General features: G+C 43.0%; 1 non-coding gene and 1 pseudogene across 1 annotated transcript; both read right to left on the reverse strand.

Moving 5' to 3' along the window:
- Nucleotides 1-2,242: 2,242 nt before the first annotated feature.
- Nucleotides 2,243-2,843, reverse strand: LOC125124590 (EP300-interacting inhibitor of differentiation 1-like; annotated as a pseudogene).
- A 4,074-nt stretch (nt 2,844-6,917) lies between these two features.
- LOC125126647 (U6 spliceosomal RNA) lies at nt 6,918-7,024 on the reverse strand. The gene has a single exon (XR_007134742.1). It is a non-coding gene; the product is annotated as a U6 spliceosomal RNA (small nuclear RNA).
- Nucleotides 7,025-14,878: the final 7,854 nt, after the last annotated feature.

Genomic DNA, 14,878 nt, shown 5'->3' on the forward strand with positions numbered 1-14,878 from the left:
AAAGGAGGGGGAAACCCTGCACTACCTCTCCCAATTCTTTTCCTTCCTCCCTCCCTCTTTTCCTTCTTCCCTCCCTCTTTTTTTCCTTTCTCTCTCTCTCTCTCTCTTTCTTTCTCTCTCTCTTTCTTCTTTCCTTTCTCTCTCTCTCTCTTTCTTTTTCTCCCTTTCTTTTTCCTTCTTTCATTTGTTTTGTTTAACCTATAATATTTTGGGGCAATAACACACATTCAGAGGTGGCTGTTTAGTGACCGCGTTGGCCGCAATCTCAGAGGCCTCCAACTATGACGCACTGTTGCTGAGGTTTCACACACTTGAAAGGGTTTCCACATTTGAAACAAGTGTTCCAGCTCGAAGTATCTAATATTGACAAAACATGACGAATTGCACACTGTGCGGAGACAAAGGGCCCCCCTTCATTAAAAAAATCAATTTCTTAAAAAAAAAAACCCAAAAGAAAAAAAATTAACCCACAAGCCCTAAACTCAGATAACTATCAATATTTTATGAACTAATCTCTTTTAGTTTTCTGTTGATATTTACCTACACCAGTGAGTCTATGCTATAGACTTGTGATCTTGCTATAGATATAGATTTTTAATTAAGCTTAAAAAATTATCATGAATGCTGGTGCATAACCAATAACAAGTTTAATTACAGGAGGAGATAGGATAACTTCAGATATTGAGCTGGATTTCTGAGCACGCTATTTTTATTTATTGTTATTATTTTTTTTTTTTTCAGCCACCCTCACGTGGCATATGAAGTTTCAGGGCCAGGGATCAGATCCTAGCCACAGTCGCGACTTAAGCCGAAGCAACGCTGCATCATTAGCCTGTATCCCAGCACTAGCATGACCCTGCCCAATCCTGTTGCACCACCGTGGAACTCCCTGAGCAGGTAGGTATGAGGATGTTTGCAAAAATTTTTTTTTTTAACCTTGCACTTTCACTTTTTTTTTTTTTTTTTTTTGCCTGGCCCATGGCCAGAGATCGAATTTATGCAATAGCAGTGACAAGGCCAGATCTTTAATCCGCTGAGCCACAAGGAAACTCCTCTCATGTTTCTTTGTTTCTTTTTTGTTTTTCTTTTTTTCTGTTTTTATGTCTGCGACCTCAGCATTTGAAATTCCTTGTCCAGGGATGAAATCCAGGCTGCAGATGCAACCTTTATCCAGCTACTGCAAGGGGGGATTTTTTACTGCTGAATTAACCAGTTTCCTTAAATCATAGATCATAGCAGCTTTCTATGATCAAGGTACTACAAATACAAACAAAATCTCAGATGCTTTTTTTTTTTTTTTTTTTTGCTTTTTAAGGCTGCACCAGAGGCATGTGAAAGTTCCCAGGCTACTGGTCGAATCGAAGCTACAGCTGCTGACCTATTGGCAGACACAGCAACGCTGGATCCCAGCCACATCTGTGACCTACACCACGGCTCACAGCAACCGTGGATCCTTAAACAACTGAGTAAAGCCCAGCATCAAACCCGAATCCTCATGGATACTAGTCAGGCTTGTTACCTCTAAGCCGCAAAGGGAAGTTCCTTAGGTACTTGGAAACACATTTTAAGATAACAGCACACACCATATGTATTTCTTTGGGGACTTGATTATTCTTTGGGAGACTGAAGACTACTCAATTTATCTCACACTACAAATTTAGCCTTTGATAACCACTGCTTCAATAAACCACTTGAAAGTTTTCTCAATATACTTTCAGTCCAAATAACTGGACGTCTTGTGTCCTTAATTGATTTTGTCCAAATTAGTTACTTTTTGTCATACAACTATACAGTGGGCCCTCCTGCTGGTAGTTTGTCTTGGCCATGATTTACTCTTGCAAAACCATCCCTTACAGTGAAATATGAAAAATATTTTCCCTAATGCAAGGAAAATAATCTGAATCAATGAAAAAGTCAAGCCATAGGTGTTTCAGGACATTCTTTCACTGATTTATTTACTTTTTGGTGTATTTCCTGGGACAGAGATTAAACTTGAGTCACAACAGTGACTATGCCAGATCATTAACCCACTAGGCCAGCAAGTTACGACCTCAGGACATTCATTGAAAATAGGTTTCAACAGTACTACACTCCTTTTCTTGCAAAATTTTTCTTCCTTTTTCATAACTGTGCAGTCCCTGGCATATTCTATTCTGAAAAAACAATTATTTATTTATTTTTTAATGATCCCAAGAGAGTGGAATGCTGGGTCTTTCCTCAATTTCCTCCTCTTTTGGTGGCATCATTTAACTACGTGGCTATCCATAATGTAATCACAGCAGAGTTCTTTGATCAGACTCTTGACAATCACTAAGTGGAGAAAGGGCTCTTCGATAAAAGCCAACTGATCAAACAAGGTTTCTCATCATGGATCTGAAATTTGCCATCTAGAGCTGCTTTTCTTTCTCTGGAGGTTCTCAGAAACATCTTGTTAGCTTTCCCAAGGGCTGCTGGTACTCTAAGATGCACAACTCAGCTGTTCCTCCTCTTCCAGGGAGTCGTAGTCATCCTCCCAGTCATCAAATTCCTCGCCCTACCCGGACCCTCCCGCCCCCACCCCCCTGTCCCAGCATCCTTCTCAAAGTCAGGATTGGAAATCTGGCCTGGCTGCTTCCCCAGAGCTGGGCAGGTTAACATCCCTGCTCTTGACTGGATCGCCACCTCTTTGATTGTCTTCTTAAATCTGGCTGTGGTGAGGCTCAGATGCGTGGGTTCCGAGATGGCTCCTAGTTCCCGCTGCCCACCCCCACCTCTTGGGGAAAGTCCCTTTTGCCAGGCATCATGTCCATCTGTGCGTCATTGCTTTCTTCGAAGAGCTGGGACGGCTCCTACATTTCCATCATTGTGCAAACTGCTCAACTTCCGGAGCTCAATTTCAGCAAAGTCAGAGTTATGCCTTGAATCGTGTTTTTTTTTTTTTTTTTTTTCCCCCTCTTTGTTTTTCCAGGATCGCACCGGCGGCATATGGAGGTTCCCAGGCTAGGGGTCCGATCTGAGCTGTAGCTGCTGGCCTACACCACAGCCACAGCAACGCAGGATCCGAGCCGCGTCAGCAACCTACACCACAGCTCTCGGCAGCGCCAGATCCTTAACCCACTGAGCGAGGCCAGGGATGGAACCCTCAACCTCATGGTTCCTAGTCGGATTCGTTAACCACTGCACCAGGACGGGAACTCCTGAATCGTGTTTTTTTTAAACTTAGATTTTTATGTCAATAAATCTTCCCAAACCATATTAGAGTGGTTGGCTCAAATTCTAGAAGAGCAAAGTAACTTGGTTTCTGTCTCTGGGGCCCTAATTTTGAATGGGACATCCGAAGAGTGGAAGGTAACCAGTTCTAGAGTTGAATATACCAGGACTACTGCTGCATCCAGTAGCTTTATTCTTGGTGTTCGCGTGAATTATGTATGTGTGTGTGTGTCTTTCTAGGGCTGCACCTGAGCCATATGGCTAGGGGTCAAATCCAAGCTGTAGCTACCTACCTGTGCCACAGCCACAGCAACTTGGGATCTGAGCCGCAGCTGCCACCTACACCACAGCTCACCGAAATGCCAGATCTTTAACCCATTGAGCGAGGCCGGGGCTCTGGCCTGCATCCTCGTGGATCCTAGTCTGGTTGGTTACCGCTGAGCTAGGACAGGAACTCCTGTGTGAAATTTTAGTGTAGCGATTGCTGCATGATTTTTATAACTGTGTACAGCTGTCTGCTCTTCAACCAATGTGTATGTGTCACAGCCTGGTGTGCCTCGGCTAAGTATTTCGAGTTTTAATAACACGACTGTTACCAAACACAAGTCTGAGTGCCCCATGCACAGCAAGGCCAAACAAGACAGAAAATGTAGGACTTTGGAGCAGATGGTTTATTGCAGGGCCATGCACGGAGAGCTAAGCCAGTGCCCAAAAAAGCCTGGAACTCCCTGAGAGGATTTCAACAAAACACTTTTAAAGGTGGGGTGGTGGTGGTGGCAGGCATGACTAGCTGTTGCAAATTTCAGATCCTTTGTCCTTGTAGCTGTCCACATAGGTCAGGTTATGGTCATGATCTTGTAACTCTTTGTTGAGGTCAGGTCATGGGCAGACTATCCTGCACATTTCAAGCTATAGGCAACATTCTGTTACAAAAGGTACAGAGCATGACTAAGCACAGGAAACAAAGCACAAAGATTTAAAGTAAGGTTAAAATAAAATGAACAGATCTAATATGGAGTCAGATTTGTTCTTCCCTATTCAGATCTACTCTCTTAATACCTTTCAAGTTTATAATATTATAACTGTTAACCATAGAAACCACTGTACATTAGGTCTCAGGAACTTAAATTCATCTTATAACTGAAAGTTTATACCCTTTAACCAAAAGCTCCCATCTCCCCTCCTCCCTGCCCTAGGTAACCACCATTCTACTCTCTGTTATTATGAGGTTGACTACAAATTCTACATGTGATTGAGATTGTGCAGTACTTATCTTTCTGTTTCTAGCTTATTTCATTGGCATAATGTACTCCAGGTTCACCCATGTTGTTGCAAATGGCAGAATTTCCTTCTTTTTTAAGATTGAGTAGTTTTCCATTGCATATCTATACCTACAGATATATCACACTTTCTTCATCCATTTTTTTAATCTGTTCATCTGTTGACAGATAACTTGGGTTGTTTATGTTATCCTAACCATTGTAAACAATGCTGCACTGAACTTGGGGGTATAGTTACTGATTATAGTTCTTTGGGTATATACTCAGAAGTGGGTTTGCTCCATACTATCCTAATCCAGTTTCAGGCAGCAGTATCCTGTTGGATAAGGAATGAATCTCCCAACATAGATTTCACTATTGTTGCCAGTGACCTCCATGTGGCTAAAGCCATGAGTACTTTTCTGTTGCCATTTTTTCAGTTCCCTGAAGAATCAAAACACTGAACTAAAATATGATGTTGCATCTCCTGATCCTCAGTACCTGACTCTCCTCCTCTTCCTCCAATTTGCTGTAAATGTTGAAATTCGGCAGGTTGTGGGCACCCTGCTCTTCTCAGTCCACTCTTTCCCTAAGTGACTTCATCCACTGTCATGGGTGCAAATATGATCAATACCTCTTGATTTTATCTCCAGCCCAGATCTCTCACCTGGCTTCTGCTGTCATTTCCACTTAGGCATTCTCAGGTGCACAAGTTACAGCTCCACCCCTCCATTTCCCCAATCAACTACATCGGCAAGTTTTACTTCTCAAGAAACGGTACCAGCAAGCTCCTGGCTGTTCAATCCACTTGCCCAAATGGCCTCGCTACACAACACTACTGCAACCATCATCTGTCTCCTGGGTCACTGAAACACTCCCAGCACTGCTCACAAACCGGCCTCCCAGAGTGTCAGAAAGATATCCAGTTGTTCTGTGCTTACTCATTATCAAGCTCAAAGGGAGGTGTGGACGGAACCCAGAATTTGCAGTGAGAAATAAAAAACAGTCGACACTGGTGATAGGGGTAAGCAATAAGAGGAAAGAAGAAACAGGTGAGCAGTGACCCGACATGATGAACCCTCTTGCCTGACAGAGTTGGGGTGGGTGTGTGAACAGAATCCCTCCAAACTCCTAACTCAACGTATAACCAATTGTTTTGATAAAAGCATCCTTAGCTTTACTGATAATGGCATTCACAGTCACCGAAAGTCTTTACTCAAAGCTTGGATACTCAGCAAATTCAGCAGGTTCTACCTGATTCTTTTCCCAACAAGCAGAGGGAGCGCCTTGCTGTTGGCGCCCTCTACTGCCGACAGGCTGTGGTTGCAACTTTGGAGGTGAAGAAGTTCCCCAGATAACAGGCAGGGAGTTCTCTTATCCTAGGGGTGGTGGGTAAGAGTGGGGAGGTCTGTGAACCTGGATTGGTAAAAATAACAGGTAAAAACAATAGAATTATATATTTATATATAATATATATGTGTCTATGTGTGTGTGTGTATATATATATGTATATATTTTCTTTTTAGGGCTGCACCCGTGGCATATGGAAGTTCCCAGGCTAGGGGTCTAATCCGAGTTACAGCTGCCGGTTAGATCCAAGGCATGTCTGCGACTTACACCACAGTTCAGGGGAATGCCAGATCCTTAACCCACTGAGCGAGGCCAGGGATCAAACCCGCAACCTCATGGTTCCTAGTTGGATTCCTTTCCGCTGCACCTTAATGGGAACTCCAGAATTTATATATTTTTTAAAAAGTAACTGAAACAAAGTCTTCCCTTACATTCTTTAAAAGCCATTCTTTTCTATTACGGATTATTACAGGATATTGAATATAGTTCCCTATGCTGTACAGTAGGACCTTGTTGTTTATCTATCCTATATATAATGGTTTGCATCTGCTAGTCCCAACCTCACAATCCAACCCTCCCCCAACCACCCCCCTTACCCTTGGCAATCACGAGTCTGTTCTCTGCTTATGAATCTGTTCTATGAGTCTGTTACCTTCCATTCTTTTTTTTTAATATATAATTTTTTTTCATTATACCTCGTTTAGTGTTCTGTCAATTTTCTACTGTACAGCATGGTGACCCAGTTACAAATACATGTATAGATTCTTTTTTCTCACATTATCATGCTCCATCATAAGTGACTAGATATAGTTCCCAGTGCTACACGCAGGATCTCATTGCCTATCCATTCCAAATAGCCTGCATCTACTAAAAATATGGAACGGGAGTTCCGGTCGTGGCGCAGTGATTAACGAATCCAACTAGGAACCATGAGGTTGCGCGTTCGATCCAGCGTTGCCCTGAGCTGTGGTGTAGGTTGCAGATGCGGCTCGGATCCCTCATTGCTGTGGCTCTGGCGTAGGCCGGCGGCTACAGCTCCAATTCGACCCCCTAGCCTGGGAACCTCCATATGTCGCAGGAGCGGCCCTAGAAAAGACAAAAAGACAAAAATAAATAAATAAAAATATGGAACACTTCACAAATTTGTGCGTCATCCTTGCACAGGGGCCATGCTAATCTCTGCATCATTGTTCCAATTTTAGTATATGTGCTGCCAAAGGGAGCACTGTTACCTTCCATTCTCAATGCAGGCTACAGACCCCAGTAGGATTGGCAGGACCTGTGCCCTCACTGCCAATAGAAACCACAGATGTTTTCATATTACATTATAGTTGTTGTAAATACTTTCAATTTTCATTTATGCATCTTGTTAATAAGTATGTTTATTTATTTATTTTGTCTTTTTAGGGCCACCCCGAGGCATATGGAAGTTCCCAGGCTAGGGGTTGGATCCAAGCTATAGCCGCTAGCCTACACCACAGCCACAGCCATGACAAATCAGAGTGGTGTCTGCGACCAACTCCACAGGTCATGGCAACTCTGGATCCCCAAAATCAGGAATCGAACCTGTGTCCTCATGAATTCTAGTCAGATCCGGTTCCCCTGAGCCATGATAAGTGTGTTTATAAAGTAGTACATTGGCGTTCCCTGGTGGCCTACTTGTTAGGAATCCTGTGCTTTCACTGTTGGAGCCTGGGTTCAATCTCTGGTCTGGGAATGGAAGTCCAACATCAAGATGCTGCATGCTGTGGTGGTTTTATTAACTATTTCAATAAAATTGGGTTCTTTTTATATTTTAGGTATTTTGTGCATATAAAAACATTATTCTGAGAAAAGATCCACAGTTTGCATCAGACTTCTTAAAGGGGTTCATGGTCCCAAAAAGGTTGAGACTCTTTGAAATAGTGCAAGAGAGATGGAACCAAGGCCCCCTTTGATAAAGGAGCAATAACTTTCAGAGAACAGTAAGGGCCGGGATCCCAGGGTGGTCAGGGAGGGCTGGCCTGAGAAGACCCTCACAGTTTTGAAATAAAGAGGAGGTGCTGGTTTCCTCCACTAGGGCACTGTTGAGAAGATGTTGGTGGAAATTAGCATGCCATCTGGGACAGATCAGTGCCAGAGTTGAGCCTACTTTTGTAAGAAGTGTTCCCAGTCAAGAGTGAGGGCTGGAGTTCTCCTCATGGCTCAGCAGTAATGAACCCAACTAGTATCCATGAGGCTGCGGTTGGGTTGGCCTTGCTCAGTGGGTTAAGGATCCATCTTGCGGTGATCCGTGGTATAGGCTCTGATCCAGTGTTGCTGTCGCTGTGGCGTAGGCCAGTAGCTGCAGCTCTGATTAGATCCCTAGCTTGGGAACTTTCCATATTCTTTGGGTGTGGCCTTAAAATAAGTTGGGGGGGGGGAGGGCTGGTCAGGGCTTGCTTGTTGAATGAAGGATTACTACCACCCACATTTTTACTTTTCATTCATTCATTTATTCAATTCTTTTATACATTTTTGTGATCTGCTCCTTTTCCTGGACCCTGCTCTAGATCTTAAGCTAAGATTCCTGCCTTCAGGGAACTCACAGAATTTATGAGGAAGACAGACTTTCAGACTGAGAGATAAGTGAATGTGTCCTAAATGGAGAGGGGAGAGGCAGGAAGCTGAAAAAGGAGAAAGACTAGTTTCCAGGAACATGGGAAAGTGAGGGTGCATCTGGGGTAGCATGTGTGATTCTGGGTCCAGGAGCATTTCTTTACTTGAGCTCACCTGTGTCAGGAAAGAGGGAGTGACTGTTCTGAGAAGAATGGGGGTGAATGCTGGGGATGAATGTTCTGAGAAGAATGGGAAAGTGAAGATCACAGGTTTAAGGATAGGGCCTGTTACATAATTTGTAGGGCCCAGAGTAAAATAAAAACATAGGGACGGACCCTTGTTTCCCCCCAAAAAAAAAACCCCAGAAAAGTTAAATATAGTAAAGTTAAATGTATAAATACAAAGCTTTTCCTCTCTCCTGTGCTCTCATGATTTGTCATGGTGTTTTTTTTATTTGCTATTCAATGTCAGTCTGAGTGAAGAAAAGTAAAAAAATCAGAGTTCCCATCATGGCTCAGTGGAAACGAATCTGACTAGTATCCATGAGGACACAGGTTTGGTCCCTGGCCTTGCCTAGTGGGTTAAGGATCTAGCATTGCTGTGAGCTGTGGTGTAGGTCACAGATGAGGCTCAGATCCTGAGTTGCTGTGGCTGTGGTATAGGCCAGCAGGTGCAGCTCTGATTCAACCCCTAGCCTGGGAACCTCCATATGTCATGGGTGTGGCCCTAAAAAGACCAAAAAAAAAAAAAAAAAAAGAAAAAAGAAAGAGAAAAAAAATCTAAGTTATTGTCTTGAGTTTTCTATTCACCTTTATCCTGTGCAATGCCAGTTTTAAATGCAGATATAAGAACATTTCACTCAAATATAGAATCACCAAAATCCCATGATTTTCATTTTGTAGCCCGTAAATGCATGGGTACTTCATTCTTACTATAAGAATGGAAATGTTACACAAACTTAATTCAAGTGTTCTGCATAAAAATATATGTGTGATATACATTCCAGTTACATTCTCTACCTTCTGCTTACTGACAAGTAAGAAAGAATTAAAGGGAAAATGGACAATGGGTCTTTCTCTTTCCTTGTCCCTCCTTACTCAGTCCTAAGGTAACATCTTACCTTCTTACTATGAGTCTTGCTCGACTCCCACATATCGTGGGCCCAAGGGGCATTGCTGATGTTGTACAAATTGGTGGCAAGGAACAAGGGACACATAATGTACAATACTGCATAGATCTCTACTGTTCACAGGCATGCTTCATTGTCCCACCAAACTTCAAAGATCAAATTATAAAGAATCTTAAGACAACAGATACTTAAACCAAGCCACCCTCTTATCTGCTGGGGCCCTTGAGGAGCTTTGTGGATAATTCAGAGTCATCTTTGGCCATGGGGAAGAGGGGCAGTGCGAGGCTGCATAGCTGCTATGGACTGAATGTTTGTGTCTCCCAAAAGCATAAACTCAATTCATGTGTTGAAATCCTAATCCCCAATGTGCTGGTAATATTTTTTTGACACCAATTCTAATGTGTGTTTTTTTTTTTTCTCTATTCCAAGTGAAACAGACAGCGCTTAAGACTTGAACCTAGGAGTTCCCATCGTGGCTCAGTGGTTAACGAATCCACTAGGAACCATGAGGTTGTGGGTTCGATCCCTGGCCTTGCTCAGTGGGTTAAGGATCTGGCGTTGCCATGAGCTGTGGCGTTGCCATGAGGTTGCAGACGCGGCTTGGATCCCGAGTTGCTGAGGCTCTGGCGTAGGCTGGCGGCTACAGCTCTGATTTGACCCCTAGCCTGGGAACCTCCATATGTCGTGGCAGTGGCCCTAGAAAAGGCAAAAAGACAAAAAAAAAAAAAAAGGACTTAAACCAAGCCAGAACTCAGGTTGGGACTTGAACCCACATTCTGGGACTCAAACCTAGCCAAAATCCAGATGGGTACTTGAACCCATGGTTTTTAAATTATAATTACTCACTCGGTGTCTTGAATTTTTGAAGTTCAGGTTCTTTGTGCTTCAGTGTGAAAGAATTCAGCATGAGATAAAGTGATAGGCAAGAAATAGATTTGTTAAGACAGGATGCTTATGAGAGATGCAAATGGGCAGGCAAGGGGACTCAGCCCCAAGGATTAGGTGGGCTACAGTTTTATAATCCAAGAGGAGCGAGGGTGGGAAAAGACCGACTCTTCCTCTTCCTTCAAGTAGTAGCTCCGCCTTGGTATCAGCTAAGAGAACATTTGACCCTATAAGGTCAAACTAGGACTGTCATGGTGCTTATTCAAATCCTCGGAAGAGCTGTCCTTAAACTGCTGCCCTTGGTCTGAACCTGAATTCAGGCCTCGCCCCATTCCGCACCCAATGACCTGATGTATATCAGGTCACCCAATGACCTCTAGTCAAGAAAGCCTTCCTCATTCTGATGGCCCTCTTGAGCAATTATTAACTTACAGTGATCTCCCAAAGTCCTCTAGGTTTCCTGCTCTATGGTCACTTATTGGGACTTCCACAACTACCTGCATAACTATCCTACTCCATCCTTATCACAAGCAATTCTCCAATACCAGCTGGGCGTCCAACAATTCAATTCAATCTTGACACCATTTACCTGCAGATAATGTCAAATTCCACAGGCTAAAAGCTCAGTCCCATGAGACCGCCCCCATTCCAGATACTAATCAAAAGTGCAGGTTGTTATCTGTACTTCTGAATGACTGGCTATAAATCAGAGGTTCCCGCAAACACCTCCTTGGGTTCAATTAATTTGCTAGAGTGGCTCACAGAGCTCAGGAAACTAGTTTATGCACTATATAACTTTTTTATTACAAAGGATGTCAAAGGAAATGAATCAATAACCAGGTGGAAGAGATGCGTAGGGTATGGTATGGGGAAAGAGTGTGGAGTTTCTATGCCCTTTCTGGGCACATCACCCTTTCTAAATCTCCATATGCTCATCAACCTAGAAGCTCTCTGAACTCTGAACCCAGTCCCTTTCTAATATTTCTCCTTCCTTCCTTACCTCCTTCCTTTCTTTTTCTTTCTCTCTTTCTCTCTTTCTCTCCCTCCCTCTCTCTCTCTTTCTTTCTTCTGCCCAGACCAGGGAGAGAACCCATACCACAACAGTGACAATGCTGGATCTTCAACCTGCTGCATCACAAGGGAACTCCTGAACCTAGCCTTTGGTTTTTTATGGAGACTTCATTTCATAGCCACAATTGATTAAATCACTGACAATTGGTGATTGAACTCAATCTCCAACACTTCTCTCTCTAGAGGTTGGAAGGTAGGACTGAAAATTCCAACTCTCCCATCATGCAGTTTGTCCTCCTGACAAACAAGCTCCATCTTTAGGTCCTTTCCAAAAGTCACCTCATTAATGCAACAAAAGATGCTTTTACTGCTCTCATCACTTAGGAAATTCCAAGGGTTTTAGGAACTCTGTGCCAGGATTGAAAAAGATTAAATATATATTTCTTATTATAAATTATGATATCACACTAATATTTTGCTAAGTATATTCACATCTATGTGATATTGATCTGTAGTTTTCTTTTCTGGTGATGTCTTTGGTTTTGGTATTAGGGTAATGCTGGTCTCATAAAATGAGTTAGGAAGTATTTCTTCTACTTCTATCCTCTGAAAGAGAATTGGTATAATTTCTTCCTAAATATGCACCAGTGAGCTCATCTGGGCCTGGTGCTCTCTGTTCTGGAAGGTTATAACTTATTGATTCAATTTCTTTAATAGACACAATCCTATACATAGTGTCTATTTCTTCTTGTGTGAGTTTCAGCAAATTGTATCTTTTAAGAAATTGGCCCATTTCAGAGTTCCCCTCGTGGCTCAGTGGTTATCGAATCCGACTAGGAAACATGAGGTTATGGGTTCGATCCCTGACCTTGCTCAGTGTGTTGGGGATCCGGCGTTGCCATGAGCTGTGGTGTGGGTCGCAGATGTGGCTTGGATCCGGCTCTGGCGTAAGCTCGTGGCTGCAGCTCCGATTGGACCCCTAGCCTGGGAACCTCCATATGCTGTGGGAGCAGCCCAAGAAATGGCAAAAAAAAAAAAAAAAAAAAAGAAATTGGTCCATTTCATACATGCTATAAGATTTGTGTGCATAGGGTTGTTCATAATATTCCTTTATTGTCTTTTTTTCTTATTTTTTTCTAGTCTACCTTTTTTTCCTTTTCCTTTTTTGAAATTATAGTTGATTTATAATGTTGTGCCAACCTTTATTATCTTTTTAATGTTCATAGGATCTGTAGTGATGTCTTTAATTTCATGTCCTTATATTAGTTATTTTTTCCTCTTACTTTTTGTTTTACCTTAAATGTTTGGTAGAATATTTTTATTTTAGTTTGCTTGGTTAGAGGTTCATCAATTTAATGATCTTTTCAAAGAACCAGATCTTGGTTTTTTTGATTTTCTCTATTGATTTCTTGGTTTTATTTTTAACTTATTTATTTATTTATTTCCCCCTTACCTGTGGTATATGGAAATTCCCCAGCCAGGGATTTAATCTAAGCCATCAGCTGTGGCAACTCCACATCCTTAACCTACTGTGCCACAGCAGGAATTTTTCCAATTCCCTGTTTTTATTTTATTTATTTTATTCATTTTGCCTTTTTTTTTTTTTTTTTTTTTTTTTTTTAGGGCTGCAAGTGAGGGGTATGGAATTTCCCAGTCTAGGGGATGACTTGGAGCTGCCACAGCCACAGCAATGCCAGATATGAACCATGTCTGTGACCTAAACCACAGCTCATGGCAATGTGGCATAGTTTACTCGCTGATCAAGGCCATGATTGAACCAGCACTCTTCATGGATACTAGTCAGGTTTGTAACAGACTGAACCACAACAGAAACTCCAATTTCTTGTTTTTAAATTCATTTATTTCTCCTCTAGTTTGTATTATTTATTTTCTTCTTGCTTACTTTGGATTTAATTTACTTTTCTATTTTCCTAAGTGTAAGATCAGTTATGCAGAACTTGGAGGTAAACAGTAGTAACCCATTCCCTATACTCCTGGCAGGAGAAGTGTGGGTCCTGTTGTCCTGTTGTTGCTGAATACTCAGCAGCAATCAAGGTGCACTGGTTGAGTGAGATAAAATAAATCTGGAAGTTCCCATCATGGCTCAGTGGTAATGGAACCCCAGTAGTATCCATGAGGACGTGGGTTGTATCCCTGACCTCACTCAGTGAGTTAAGGATCTAACGTTGCCATGAACTGTGGTGTAAGTCACAGGTGTGGCTTGAATCCCAACCTGCTGTGGCTGTGGCATAGGCCAGCAACTGTAGCTCCTATTCAACCCCTAGCTTGGGAACTTCCATATGCCATGGGTGTGGTCCTGAAGAGACAAAAAGGGCTCAGCCTTTGGATGTGAATCTGCTGAGCTAGTGCCAGCATGAATAAATGTTTCTTCCTAGTGAAAAGCCTCAGTGTCCCATCTCTCTGTATGAGAATCCTGCAACATTTCTCGGGGGCTCATCTGGGATTCAGAGACAGTGATTTCACCTCCCTTGACACTGGAGTACGACTTTTGGGACACTGGGAGAGGAGACCTTGCCTGGTGCCAGTGGACTGATAGATCTGTAGGGGACTAGCCCTCCCCGGCATGCCAGGGTGAGGACCCCAGGAGCACAACAGAACCTGGTAAGGCCCAGGAACCAGCCAAGGGAGTGCCACCGATCAGACTGGTAAGGACCCAGGTTTGGTTTGGTAAGCCTGCCCCTAAGAGGCAGAAGGGGAGCCTGATCACTGCCCAGAGTTGCCTGAGTTTCAGGAGACAAAACCTCAACTCTAAAGTGCTGGGTGGAGAGTTGGAGACATTGTGTGAATGTGAGTGAATGAGATGGGCAATGGGAGAGTTCCGACTTGACCAGGTGCCAAAATGAGTGTGGAGTCCTGATCTGCAGTTCCATGGTGATCCTTATACAGCTTATAGTGGCTCTCTTTGGAGAGATCCTGACATTGGGGTTTATACAGTCCTGCTAATGCTAAGAGCCTGAAATATCTCTGTAAGGAGAGTGGCTGGAGACAGATGAAATGATTGTTTACTGCTTTCCTTTCCCTTCTTGTGTGTGACTGTCATCTTTTAGGGGGAGGAAATGGGTGGCAAATAGAGTAAACATACTCCCTTACAGTGTATGATAAAAAATTTCAAGAGGGGATATTCAAGAGATTATGGTATGAAGTTGACTCCTGGAAGTCTCTGGATGTTCTGTGAGATAGACTGGCCTTCGTTTGGGATGGGTTGGCCCTCTGAGGGGTCACTAGATAAAGAACTAGTTAGCAAAGTGTTTAGAATTGTTGCAGGGGACCCAGGCCACCCTTACTTTGGCTACTGGCAAGACATTGTCCTCTCTTGGCCATCTTGGCTGAAAGCCTGTCTGAAAGAAAACTGTAAAATCATGATGGCCTAAATGACAGTGTCCTCAAAATGTTGACCAGAACCCAAGAAGCCCATTCTATCTGAGGAGCCAGAGGAAGTTCCCCTGCCTTATGCACC

Source organism: Phacochoerus africanus, chromosome 4, assembly GCF_016906955.1.
Source record: "Phacochoerus africanus isolate WHEZ1 chromosome 4, ROS_Pafr_v1, whole genome shotgun sequence".
Classification (NCBI taxonomy): Eukaryota; Metazoa; Chordata; class Mammalia; order Artiodactyla; family Suidae; genus Phacochoerus; species Phacochoerus africanus.